Source organism: Osmerus eperlanus, chromosome 15 (genome assembly GCF_963692335.1).
Source record: "Osmerus eperlanus chromosome 15, fOsmEpe2.1, whole genome shotgun sequence".
In the NCBI taxonomy this organism is placed as follows: Eukaryota; Metazoa; Chordata; class Actinopteri; order Osmeriformes; family Osmeridae; genus Osmerus; species Osmerus eperlanus.
In genome coordinates, this window is record NC_085032.1 from 8,683,376 (window position 1) to 8,695,514 (window position 12,139).

Below are 12,139 nucleotides of genomic sequence, written 5' to 3' on the forward strand. Positions count from 1 at the left end.
TGTTTGTGTGTATGTGTGTTTGCCCGCATCTGGGATAATGCTTATTATCTTGGTGGACTTCAGTGTTTTCTCAGGGATGAACACGTGTCCCGGAGTTTACTGTCCTCTACATGACTCACCCTTGTCCGTAACCAATCAGTGCTCTGGATTATGTCTGCCCCCTTTTTTCATGGTATAGTGAGGACCTCATTTTTTTCTGAGATTAAATTAGCCCCTTGTCCTGTACTCTCGAAAACCAGCTAGGAAAAACTAGTTTCAGATATATAAACAGTATATATCTAGATATAGAGAAATGAGAGAGGTGAGAGAGCGAGGCACAATGTGTATTCAAAGTGTTGCCACATTGACATATTTCCATGCAAATGCTCCTGCTTACAGGCCAAGATAAGTAAAGGCAGAAGAGTGGAGAAGAGAAGAGAGCATTTTCAGGCACCATGACAAAGCCATCCACAGATAAGGTTGTCCCTAGAGCAGCAATTTGTGACACTCTGTCTGCCAGTCACAGAAAGTAGCCCCGTTGAAACGTTGAGACAGTGGAAAGTGCCAGAAGGTTGGAGTGGTGTTACCCGCACATGACTGCCATGGCCCCTTGGTCAACCCTTCCCAGGGACAGTTTATCTATTCCATGCTCCTCTTTGACACCAAAACACTCCTTCAGAGTGTGTGGTTGCCCATTTCAAATGCAAGCAGGGAGTGAAAGTGCTCCCAGATGGGGGACTGTGTCTCGTGTATGACCCTCTTGACCCTCCATGTAAACTGCACAGGGGACCAAAGTGAAAATCACAAAGAGATATTGAAGCTGAAAAAGACCAGAGGTGGCTGGCGATCAGAAGTAATTTGATGATACTGTAGGCAGGGAGTAAAAACACACACCCCTCACTTACTGAACACACATACATACTTATGTACACATCTACAACACCTCACACACGCATGCAAACAAACACACAGGCGACACGGACTAGATCATGGTCACTAAATGAAGTTCCAAAAGTCTCTCCCATTAGAGCAGTTATTATTATCACCATCCCTCTGATCACAGGTACTGATCACAGAAGTGAAATACAACCGCTCAATGGAATATAATAAAGAGTTACATTATTATTTCTATAAAGCCAGCTTGAGACAATCTGAAAGAGCAGATCCGCAGGTAAATACATACACTTTGAGAGTTTAGACAGGAATCGGGCATGGCGGGGTAATCGGGGTAATGGCGATTTTTCTGTTAGTTGTTTGCTAGTAGTAGGCCAGTGGGCTGTGAAATGTGAGGCTCATCATGCCGATTACATTTGCTTCCCTGTTTCATAATTTGTACAGGTGCAAATATATTACATCGCTTATGGATGAGTCATATTCACTTTCTCTCAGAGCTCATTACCAGTAACATTAGCTTGGTAAACTACGTATGGCAAACAGGATGTCCAACCTAAACTGCACAAGCCCCGACATTTATCCTTTTCAAGATGGATATTAAGCAATAGATTCAGAGTATTTAATCAAGGTTTGTAAATGAGGCCATTATTTTGGTTTAATGAACTTGGAGTGCTTTAGGCCAAGATCTTCAGGTGTTTGTAGAAGAAAAATTAAACTCACTAAAAAACCTAATTACTACTTGAATCATAAAAAGTACAATTTAATTTGAATAATGCTTTGAGTTTCTAATGGGTTAAGTATGATAAGCAACATTTAGTATCATACAGCCCCTAAATGTGCAATTACAACTGGATGTACCCACATCCATTCTGTGAGCTTTACTCTACTGAACACACTGTTTTTCCGTCATCAGGTGAAATACACTTGCATATAACTGATTAAATCCTAATTTACTGTAAATTGATGTTAATGTACTTTCAATTGTTCTAAACTTATTACATTTGAATCACGGTCCCATGTGTGTTTATGACACTAGCTTACAGTTAGACAACCAAACAGTTAAACATTCACTGAGTTATTGAGGTAATACCATATCCAATTAATTTCTTTCAAATTAGTTCATATTCCTTATTGTTTTTCTAATATACAACAGGAAAACATGTTTGGGCTTTTCATTGTTTCATATCCATGACTATATGCTGTCAGAAAAGATTTTGTAAGATTGGTCCGAGCCAGGTCAGTCTGACTCCTCTCCCATCCTATAATTATTATTATCCATAATTACACTCCCATTTCCTACCCAGCCTCCACAGGATGCTTTTTTGAGAACCCCTTCAAATGAAAACCCATTTTAAATTGAGCAGTCACTCTGACACTCTCCAACGTTCAGCTTTTGGTTGGTTCAAACTCCTTTCTCCTCTGCCATTAGTCTGTTTACCCCTGTGCCCCTGCATTCGTCCTCGCTGTCTCAGATACTACAGTACCTTATTGGCTTACAAGCCTGTTCCCACAGAACTACAACTTCTCACATGGCCTTCAGTGATGACTCCGGTCAGCATGGCCATGATACCTTTTTTTCTGCGATGGAAAAGCGAGGCGGTAAATCCTGTTTTCTGGCAAGGGCCGAGGCCTGGGGCTTTAGCACTGAGGCCTACAGAGGCCTGGATACATAACTCTGTGGGTGATTATATATGAAGCACTCACAGTAATGACCTGACATGTTCCCCAGTCTTCATGCTGTTTTAAATCTTTGTAATGGTACAGACATGATTCTTTTATGTGGGTTATACTCTTGGTACAGGTGAATAACCTAACAGCATTTGAAATCCAGCCACGAGACTGTCTGACAGTGGTTGGTACTGGACACTTTTGGACGCTTAATCTGTGTCTGGTCTGTTTTCTGTGACAGCTGTGTGCCTAGCACTCTAACATACTGCAGGCCACTCTGTACAGTCTAAATTCATCTGAACTCACAAAGCTTCCAAAAATATGCCATAAGCCCACAGGTCCACAACACTGTCACTAAATGTACCATGCTGTAACATGTCCCGCGCAGTCCTCTGAACTTGAACAAATAACAACGTACCTTCATCACAGGCTAGTTTATTTTCTTCTCCCTATGTAGCAATCCATCAGGGCCCAGAATTGTTTTGGGATTTGTTTGAAAAAGAATGAGCAATCTCGGCATGCCAATTTGCAAATTAAATGTGTTTTCCACAGCTGTTCTGCAAACAAATAGCATTTCTGCAGAATTCACAGAAAAAAATACAAATCTCAGCTGCAGCCTTTGCCACTTCTTGTCTGAAATTGCAATGCTCTCCATCTCTCCTTCACGACTAGTTTGTGTGACAGAAATATTATCTACATCCATCCACCCATACTTACTCTTTCCTCTCTCTCCCTCTCCATTTACCATTTGCTTCTGTCCGTTTGGTCTTACTGACACATCACTACGACACTGTTATGTTATCGGAGTGTGTCTGTGCTGTGACACATTTCCACAGGGGTCACGCCAAGGTCATGGCCAGTACAGGGAACGTTAAGCCGCAAAGGTCAAAGTTGAATTGAGAAAGAGCGGGTGTAAATATTTATGACGCTGGAAGGCAGCCTTGACAGAGCGGGTCAATGGCATTGTTAATAGAATGAACAAGTGAGCCCTCAGTGAAAACAATCAAGCATGAAAACACACAGTGGTAACTCACCTGCTTTATTGCCTCCTCTTCCACATCTCCTTGCTGCCGTCCTTAAAGTCTTTCCCCTTGTCCTCCATCTGGAACAAACTAGAAACAAAATAGTAGAAGGAAAAGGAACATTGTCACAGTTTACTGGGAGGGTGAGGGGGGGGGGGGCTCTGCTTGATTTATATAAAAGAGTTCTGAAAGCTTTGATTTCCTATGCAGAGTTGCCTGGTTGGAGACATTTGATGGTGTTATGTATTACACCAGGGATGAGTTTGTTTAGCTCGCAAAATCTAAAGGTCCGACGTCTCAGCTGATCCCCAACATGGCATTTCAGAGCCAAAAAAAGAAAGCTGTGACTTAGGGGAGCACACTCATGCATTTCATCCTCAAAAGAAAATAAAGAGCAAGAATTTAATTCATGCCAATTTGTGCCTCTCTAAATGTAGTTGTCGTTCTGCCTGTCAGGTGCTCTTTGAAAGTGTTCACAATAGATTTCGGCATGAAAAGAGAAAGATCCCTTTGTCTTCAAGATAAGACTTACTTAGCGTTCGAAAGTGGACTGACCATCAGCACTTAACTGCATTACAACACGAACCAAAAAAACACAACTCATCTCAACCCACAGGGTAAAAGAATGGCAAACATAGTTTGACTAACGTACTTTCGAACACTAGAACCAGATTCAGAAAGAGATAAAAGGAGATGCTTATACTGGCTGCCTGGGATGGGAAGACACCCGTGAGAGTATGTTTTGCAGTGCTGTCCGACCCTCCCTGGGTCTCTCTGTGGAGATGCCCTGGGTGGTGTTGGTGGTGAGGGTCTGGGGGGAGCAGATGGCAGTGGACTCAAGGCTCCCCAGGCAGGGATGGTGGGTGGCGGGAACCAGACTACAGGCCAAGAGGAGGTCATTGATGCTCAGTGTGCGGTGAGGGGGGGGAGGGGGGTTGCCATCTTGTCATTGAGGTTTGAGGTTGCAATGCATGATATTCTCTGTTTATGAAAGCAAAATGAAGCCCAAGATGCTTATGCTAAATGTATTGTGTGTGCACAACTGTATCTGGATAGCTTGATGATGTGAGCAAGAACATAGAGCAGTGATGAAAGAAACCCACAGCAAACGCACAGAACACCTTGTTTCCCAAGACTCGTAGGAGGAGGAGGCAATAGGATATCGCACTAATCGTAGTAATGGTGGGCGACACCGTGTTTTAATAAGGAAAGGAAGTGTTTTGTAGGTGAGATTGGCAGCGTCTAAGCCAGAGCCCAGATTCCCCATCTCTTGTCCTCTCCTCTCTCTAGTCTGTCAATCAGCGCACCTCTCTAGGGGAGGATTCCAATTTCACACTCCGCTGGGGTGCGGAGCAGGCACGACACTTAAACACAAGTATGGAAATAGAGGTGCTGGAGAGGACGAGGGGAGGGGGGCTGGGAGACGCCGAAAAGCATCAACATGTGTATTTGTCAATGAGTAAACAATACACAAGAAATGTGAATGCATAAAAATAAGGCTTGTCATGGGACTATCGTTGTGACGTGTTTGCGATAGGTGAATGTGATTCAGTCATTGACGTACTGAGTTAAAATACCTCGCAAAATACTTTGAATATAGGAGTCTTCCTTAAAGAGGAGTCACAATTACTTTTTTTTTTTTTAAGATTGGCAGACCCTAATCTTTTCTGGACTTAAGTTTCGGAAGTCTCTCTCTCTCACTCTCGATGCTCTGCTTTCTCTAAGCGGCCTGAAGCTCTCATATTCAGGGGCAGGGACAACTTTGAATAATTCATTGCTAGGCAAAAAAAGAGAGGGGAAATGACTGTGACCTTTTATGCAAAATAAAAGGGAGTGCCAGAGAGAAAGAGAGAGTGATACAGATGCTGCAATCAGAAAGAGAGAGAGAGAGAAGGCTGGAAAGAGGAAAGGGAGAGCGAGAGAGAGAGAGAGAGAGAGAGAGAGAGAGAGAGAGAGAGAGAAGAAAAGAGGGAAAGAGAAGGAGAAAGCTTCCGTCCATAGAAAATCTCCCCACTTTGAAAAACACCATGTGCTTGGGTGTGATACGGCATTAGGGCCCCTTGCTCTATTCACCATGCAGAGCCCCAATCAAAGCCAGGCAACACAATGCATAAAAGACAGGGCTAAGTTGGACCTGAGCACTGGGCCCATGCCTCTGGAACGGGTGGAGATAGACGATTTAAGGCATTGTCCTTCAAAGTCAAGCCTGGCAAGCATGTGGACGGGCACCTCAGAATCAGACCCCCTCGGCCCTTACTGCGTTAACCCCCCGAGCCGGAGCCACGCAAGCACTGAGTCAGCACCCAGCAATCCAGTCTGGCGAGCTCCATGCATAATCCCCGCACGCCAAGTGGGCTGAGATCCATTATTCAAACTTCAGGAGTTGTTAGCGCTGCACTTTACAGCGTTCTGTAGAATAACTTAGAATCTCCAGGCGCCGTGGAGTTGAGTGTTGAACGTTCAGTCTTTAATGTGGCACAAAGAGTTTGTTTATGGGGCGTAATGAACTTGTGGACACGGGACAAAGTCACTGCCGTTTCTGCAGCCTGATTTTGTCTTTGGACACAGAGTTAGACAGCTGTAGCCCATTGGTGTTGTCAGCCTACAAGCCCACTGTACTGGATGTGTCCCTCGCATGCCTACTGACCTACATCTAGATTGAGATCCGCGAAGATTATCGGATGCAAACAATCAGCGCCCAAACATGCGCATGCACACACACACCACTCGTGCATGCATTTGCTTGATTGTTTGCAGCGGGCGCACTGGTGATGAAAAGAGGCCCGTCCTGTCAGAAAGAGGATTAGAGAGACTGTGAAAAAGCTGAGAATTATTGACAAGGGTGAGGGTGAGAGGGGGGGGGGGATAGATTTAGCCCCATGGGGTCAAACCCAACCGACAAAACCCCAAATGATGACTCAGAAAGACTTGATAAGGTCATTTTAGACTGACATTGCACAGGCTGTATAGATACTCTTCATACTGTCTATACTTATTCCATGTTTTTCTACAGTGTGTTCTAATAGTACAAGAGATGGCGTGTTCCAAATTGTTGTGCCACATATATAAGCAGGATTTTTGAAACATCTGTGCTCTGATTGGTCTTGCACATCCAAATGGACTGAAAAGTTCAGCTTTTCTCTGCTTTTGAGTCCGTACTCCGTATTATACCATCCGTGCTTGACAGCGGATGACAGACAGACCTGCCTCAAAACAGGTCATGTGACAGAATGTTTGATAGAGTATAGCCAAATGCAGGCTTGTATAAAACTCCTCTCAACATTCAAAAACACGTAAAAAATGGGAAATATGCCAAAATCTCTGGTGATTAAAATAATTCCAGATTTGTATAAATCGTCTGTGATTAAATCAACCAGGATGAGAGAATCCTGAACCAACCCTGGGACATTCCAGACCAGAGGAGAAAGGTTGGGAATGCTCCAAGCTATGATTTCATTTTGTAGGTGTTTTTCAATACAGTTAGAGCTTGGGGACGTTTACACAGAGTTCTTTGGTCCTATGTGAACTCTAAACCATGACCACTTACGTCACAACAACAACTGCTATTGAACGGGCATCATTTTGACTGTTAGAGGTAGAAACATGTGTACAGCGGCCTGATTCGCAATTTGAGCGGGTAGGGGTGGTGGTGGTGGGAGGGGGGGAGGGTTGATGTGTGGACAGGATGAAACACTGCACAAAACCAATTACGGGGTACAGAAATGCACTTTCTGCTTGATTCAAATATGGAGAACAGCTTTCAATAGTGTGTGGCAAATGAGTGTAAGCATGAGAGAGGAAAATAGAGAGAGAAACAAGAGACAGAGATGAGAGAGAGAGAGAGAGAGAGAGAGAGAGAGAGAGAGAGAGAGAGACTGAAATAGAGAGAAATGAGAGAGAAGCAGAGATGGAGAGAGACAGAAAAGACAGAGACTGAGATGGAGAGAGAAGTGAGAGAGGCAGAAATGGAGAGAGAAACGGAAGAGGGGGAGATGGAGAGAGAGACACACCCAAGAGAAACAGGGATGGAGAGGAAGAGAAACGAGAGAGAGAGACACAGAGAGGGAGGTCTGAAAGAGGAGAGGACGGTAAAGCGGCAGAGGGGGGCGAGGGAGAGAGAGGCCGGAGGGACGTACGGCATTTGAAATGCACACAAGACGGGTTCCATGTTTGTGACGTGACTGAAAGAGCCATTGGTTATAGAACAGGTGGCTTGAGGGCCAGGAGGCAATCTGAATGCAGTTAAGAGAAACATATCTAACAGTCAGCAGGTCACATGAACCAACTGACGAGCACAGTGTTCAGTGTCAAACTCTCTTTTCACACGTACAGCCGTGGCCAAAAGTATTGGGAGGGACATACATTTTGTGTTTGCAAAGCTTGCTGGGCCTTGGCATAAAATGACTGCTAACATAATTTCAGTAAGTCATATCATCAGCACAGGGGAAAGTGTGAACTAGTTCTAGCCATGTGAAATCACTATCATTCTGATTAGATTTTAAGAGCAGATTGACTGCTGTAAAAGAGGGGACTATTTGAATATATTAAAAATGTTCGCCCCAAAAAAGCTTGAAAAAATATGAAACGTGCCTTATTGTATTCTATAGAAACATGTGAAACATGTGAAAACATTTTCCTCAATACTGAACCAGTAAACTTTGCAAAACACGACTGTACACACTGAAGCTCTCTCTCTCTCTCTCGCTCTCTTTCTTTCTCTGTCACACACATAAGCAGAGAGAGGGGCGAACACGCACCTGTGAGGTGATGGGTAGGGTTTAATCACAGAGTCGAGAGAGAGGGAACAGAACCGAAGAGGGAGGGATCAGGGAGGTGATTTCCCTGGTGATTGCGTCTATTGTGTGGCTGGTCTTATTTCCATAGAGTCTGGCTTCCTAGGGCTTCAGGGCAGCAGACATCTGGGACCGACACACTCACCTTAGAGGTCTGGAGAGGACTGCCAAGAGCGCCACTAATAGACGGCCTTGTCATCACGTTTCCCCCTGAGATCCATCTTTCTATCGCCCCCTCATCATCCCATCTCCCTACTCCTTTATCTCGTTCTCACCGTGTCTGAATAATACAGTAGCAAAGTCATTTTGCTAAATGCAAAAAGAAAAACGTTAGTTAACAAACTGGATATTATTTCTAAGCAGGCATTTACATTGCCATAATGTGACATATGGAATACGGATAAACATCTGAGAACGTATAATGGTTGCATGCGACAAAAATGAAATCCATCATCTGCAGATGCAGAGGGAGGCTGTCCTCTCCATGCAAGTCAGCATCACGCCACACACTGGCCAGCTGGTAGCTAAATACCGCAACACATGCAAACGGCTTTCTTAAGTGGAGGCGGTGCCCATTGATTGGACTCTTGTCGGGTGGTATGAGTTTCAATCAGTTGTTGAATCGTGGCTAACTAATCAGCCAGCAATTATGCAAGCTCGTTCGGCGGCTTTGCCGGCCTAATTCAATTTATTTTGTGTAGGCTCCCCATTTCGATTGATTGAAAAACCTCTAGCGCCAACTCTTTCATGTTGGCTCGATTGTCGGTCCTTTTCAAATTGTCTGGTTGGATGTGAGGATGTCCCCCACGCACATCTTTGAAGACTTGATCAGTGGGCTGAAGTGCAGAAACACTGGGAACCGGAAATGGATGAAGGGCGCGGAGGTGGAGGAGGGAGAGCTCGAAGGGGACTCCTGCATCTTCATGACCCCCTCCTTCCACCCCCACCCCCCTTCCCTCCCACGGTTTTCCTACATCACACACATGTACTCGCACAAACACCGCCACTGAGCGAGTGATCCCCAAACTTTGTTAGCCCCCTGACCAGAGGGAGCAGAGAGCTGGAGAGGGAGGGAGGAGAAGAGAGAGAAAGCGGGAGTGAGAGAGAGCAAGAACAATACATGCAGATGATGAAAAGAGAGAAGAGAACAGAAGATGAGTCAGGTGGAAAGAAAGAAAGAAAGAAAGAAGGAGAAAGAGGGGGGATGGTAAGATAGGTGAGAAGTTTTAACCGTTTTTAGAGAGTTTAAACAATAGGTGAACAAAGGTTTGGCTCCATAGTCATGTCTGCTCATTTGAATCGTGTTCACTTCAATAATTCAAGACTCTCAGATTTATTTTCTAATCTCTTGTGCAGCCCTGCAATTGTTCCTTCTAGGCCAATAGAATTTAATGATACTCTTCTTTTCACACAAAAATTAGAATTTTGACACGTTGTGTTATGATGTTAATCTCAGAGGTGTCTGTTATGCAATGTTATGCAGATTGCTTGCCGAGGAAGACTGTAGTTTGCTCACAACACAGGACAAGATGGGCACACATGGAACACACCCACACTTGCACCAAGTATGTCTCATTACTCACTCATTATGGCAATGATTAATTTTTCTGCATCTGTTTCTGTGTGTTTGTATGAGAGTGTGTGTGTCTGCATGTGTGTGAGAAAGAGTGTGTGCATGTGAGAAAGAGCGAGAGATACATAGTGTGTGTGTGTGTGAGTACCTCTTGTTGTTAAATGTTTTGCTCCTCCAGGACCATTTTGAAGCTGCTAAAACAGTGGCAATTTCCCGTCTATATCCCCCACTAGATACATTGGATTCTAGAATTGATGGAAAGAATGATTGGAGGAAAGGCAATAGACTTTGAGTATGGTACTTAAATGGAGAGAACAAATTACAGGGAGAGCGAAAGAGATAGATGGAGTGAGAGAGAGAGAGAGAGAGAGAGAGAGAGAGAGAGAGAGAGAGAGAGAGAGAGAGAGAGAGAGAGAGAGAGAGAGAGAGAGAGAGAGAGAGAGAGAGAAAGAAAGAGAAAGAAAGAAAGAAAGAGAAAGAAAGAAAGAAAGAGAGAAAAGATCGACACAGAGATAGACAACATAAACTGTATCTTACAGAAAACAAAACACCAACAACAGACATTGAGATATTGACTCACATGAAGTTTAATTGGCTTTGAGAGCAGATCTCAGATCACCTGGCTAGACAGACTGCTAGACAGACAGCTACACAGACAGAGTTGTGTCAGAATTGAGAGAGAGAGAGAGAGAACGGATACAAGTAGATGCTTTGGGTGCTACAGAAATAGAGACTTAAAGAAAGGAGAGACAGCAAGAGAGAGTAAAAGAAAGAGGCAGAGAGAGGGAGAGAGATATGGGCCAGCAGAGCGTCAACAGCCTCATTTTACAGGTCAGGAAGGTAAGCCTGATAGGGGAAGAGACAGATCGAGGGGGACAGTGGATAAACGACAGGAAATTGGAGGAGAAAAGGCGAGGATTGCACGGGTAAGTGAGCGAGCAAGCTTTCACAGTCTGAAGCCTTCGATGACCTCACCGTGCCACGTCCTTCAAACGCAATGCCTTCCCATGCGAATCCACCGCACATAATCCCACCTATCAGAGTATATCCAAAGTCCTAGAAGGTTATGAACCAATCACCTTGGTGTCAGCCGCCCGGCTATGACCAGGGCCGGTTGCTTTGACTTATTATGACTCATTATATCATTAGCGTGACTGGATTATGAGGGCCTCTTGAAAGAGGGTACAAGTACAGAGGTAAATCACTCGTCGTTTGATGTGCTCACGAAACGGACCTGCATGGGCTGATGCCTCGTGGCATGAATTACCAGCAAGTGTTCAAGAACTCTAAGGTTCATATTAATGGATTGCCAAATTTGGTCGTGACTCTGCGCAATTTCAACTCCACCGACCATGAGAGAGAGGGAGGAGAGAGATGCCGAGGAGAGAGTCGCGGAGAGGGAAGAAAATAGGTGAACGTGACTAAATTGTCAGTTTTGGGGTGTGTTATGTACATTACATTTACATTTAGTCATTTAGCAGACGCTCTTATCCAGAGCGACTTACAGTAAGTACAGGGACATTCCCCCGAGGCAAGTAGGGTGAAGTGCCTTGTTGCCCAAGGACACAACGTCATTCGGCATGGCCGGGAATCGAACCAGCAACCTTCTGATTACTAGCCCGATTCTCTAACCGCTCAGCCACCTGACTCCCTATTATGTGTGTGTTTAAGATTGAGAGAGAGAGAGACAGAAGGAACATGAGAGGAGAGCGATAACGACAGAGTGCATGTATTTACAAACACACTTACACTGTTTAAATGGAGTCTGGGTTTGTTCTCTGTCCAATGTTCTACAAGAGGCATGAATTTGAAACCAACCAGAGAGTGTCCCGAAAACAATGTTCATCTAACTGCTCTGAAGTGTAAAAATCTTGGGAGAAAGCCTTCCATTGTGGTCTCCAAACACTATGAGGTCTCCTGTTAGTTAAACGTCCTCTACTCACCCACTTTCAAGGACAATATGACTACTTCAGTTAGCCTCTCCACAGGAGTGGAGCTACTTTTGGTGCCCTACATGAGCCTAGACTGAATTAGAGCAATCACAGTTCAAAAATACAAACACAAAATCACCCAGGTAGGTTTGAAATATGAATTATGGTCCTATATTCTTATACATCCTTATTTTTCTAGCGGACTTATGGGAATATACTTCCATATTATTTACAAAGAGTATTCTGTGTATTTATTATGACTGATTGTGGTTGTAACTC

At 44.2% G+C, this 12,139-nt stretch overlaps 1 protein-coding gene across 1 annotated transcript in view; it reads right to left on the reverse strand.

Annotated features, from left to right (window-relative positions):
* The window catches only part of dlgap1b (discs, large (Drosophila) homolog-associated protein 1b), an 81,145-nt gene that overhangs the window by 50,728 nt on the left and 18,278 nt on the right, over positions 1-12,139 (reverse strand). The window contains 1 exon segment of the mRNA XM_062479849.1: positions 3,576-3,653. The gene's annotated coding sequence lies outside the window, so the exon portion shown is untranslated.